Source organism: Callorhinus ursinus, unplaced genomic scaffold (assembly GCF_003265705.2).
Source record: "Callorhinus ursinus isolate GAN/ISIS: 27379988/994484 unplaced genomic scaffold, GSC_fseal_2.0 scaffold7, whole genome shotgun sequence".
Lineage (NCBI taxonomy): Eukaryota > Metazoa > Chordata > Mammalia > Carnivora > Otariidae > Callorhinus > Callorhinus ursinus.
In genome coordinates, this window is record NW_027397069.1 from 61,050,036 (window position 1) to 61,052,401 (window position 2,366).

Genomic DNA, 2,366 nt, shown 5'->3' on the forward strand with positions numbered 1-2,366 from the left:
CCTGCTGAACCTTGGCGGTGAGAAGCCGAAGATTGCTTTCCAGGCTGAGATTATTTTTCGGCACACAGAGTAATAAGGACGGCCCCAGGGCGGTTTGGCAGAACTTTACGAAAGCTTTGGTTTGCAGGAAGCCCCGAATCATAAGGCACTGGAAAAGGCAGGGCTGCAAAGGCAAGGTCAGCAGCTGCTTCCAGGAGGGTCCAGCTCCCTTTCTGAACTTGGGGCATTTCATTTTCAAAGATGTTATGGACACTTGGCAGCCAGGGAAATGCTATTGCCAGCTAAGTCCCCAAGCTATTATTGCGCAAAAACAAAATTCCTACTCGCCTACCCTGCTTGTCATTGAACTCTCATCCATCAGTCTGCTGAAATGCCCTCGGGGATGCCTGGGCAGCATTTGCAATAGGCAGGTACCTAAATCAATCCCGTCTAATGAGTGTCTGTCTTAACTGCAAAGACATCTGCAAAGACCTATTTCTTGCTCATTTAAGCTGGCCGTTCACCACCCAGAAGAAAGCTTGCCATTCACTGTCTCACCATTGCCGGGCCAGCCCTGCACAACTTCATGAAGAAAGATCGTTTCTTCCACGTCTGTGTGTTGTGGCCCTCCTCATCTTCTATCCCCCCCCCCTTACTACAACCCTTAAACATGTGCTGACGTGTTTTATCAAATTTCAGGGACGCAGGGGCTCAATGGCACCCCCATAATCCTGTCTCCCCAGCTCTGCTCCCACTACCATGCTAACATGTCTTTCTTACATATTTTCTCTTTCAAATAACTAGTTAATCTGATCAATAAAATTGGTATCTCCCAAGCTTTTGTCATTTGACAGCCACCCTATCTGAGAACCACCTGCCCTGTTATTTACCTATTATTTTTATTTAAATGGACTCACTTTTAAATGTAAATAATTACTTTAATCAATTATATCTGAAATTGCAGGTTTGATGTGCTATTTCTTTTCTTTTCTTTTTTTTTTTTTAAAGATTTTTATTCATTTGAGAGAGTGAGAGAGCATGAGAGGGGGGAGGGTCAGAGGGAGAAGCAGACTCACCGCTCAGCAGGGAGCCCAACGTGGGATTCGATCCCGGACCGGGACCTGAGCCAAAGGTAGACGCCTAACCGACTGAACCACCCAGGTGCCCATGTGTGCTATTTATTTTAAATGTATATTAGGAGGAAATATATGTCAAACTATTTTTTATATATGTAAAACTATTAAAATAAAAATATCCCTTAGGATTTGTATATTTTTCTGTATGTAGGCATCAGCTTGAATATAAGAATAAGTAAATAAAGCTGTAAGTTTGGTTTTTTTAATGAAAAGCTGATCGCTATCCAGTGTTAAGCAGGGCTTCTCAAATTGCAGTAAGCATCAGTGACCTGGAGAGCATGATGAAACAAAGATCCCAATCAGTCCCTAGAGAATCTCAGCCAACAGGAGTGGACTGGGGCCCCTGGATTTTCATTTCTCACAGGTTCCCAGGTGATGGCCTTGCTTCTGGTCTGCAGATCTTATTTAGTGGTGTTGAGGGAAAATAAATTGAGAAAACACCATCCACTTTTAGATTGCCTTATATAAAAATACATGAGGTCTAAAAAAATCTAGAATAAAAATTTTTTTAAAAAGAAAGAAAATATTTCCCACTCATGTGTATCTACCGTACACATACCCTATCAAAACGGAACTTTTTTTTACTTTTAATTTGGAAATAATTTCAAACTTAAAGAATAGTTGAAGGGTGTAAGGAACTGAATAACCTTCACCAAAAATCTCATTCAGATTTCTCCAACTATCCCAGTGATGTTGCTAGCATCTGATAGCAGAAGGACCCAAACTGAGATCACACGTTGAATTCAATTGCCACATTTCTGTCTTCTTCTCAGTGACTCTGACCTTCCTCACTTCCTGACCTGTAAGGTTGCAGGTAGGTTATTTTGTAGAAAGCCCTGCTTAACACTGGATAGCGATCAGCTTTTCATTAAAAAAAACCAAACTTACAAATGTCTGACATTTCCTCATATTTTAACTTTGATGAATTGATGAAGAAGGTTCTGGCAGTTTTCCCCACTGTGAAGTTATACTTCTCCCTTCGTAATTATATATCATAGGGAGATATTTTGAGACTATAATAAAATTCCCTTCCCCATCCCATTTTCGCCCACTAGCTCTAGCATCATCAATGTTTGTTTGTTTTTTTTTTGCCTGGATCAATTATTATTATGATGGTTAACAAATGGAGTTTCTTTAATTCTGTCATTACTTTTACATTTATTAATTGGCATTCCCTTGTGAAGAAGCTTTCTCCTTTTGTACCTATTTACTTATATCCGTGTAAATTCGTATATTCCTCTATTGCTTAAT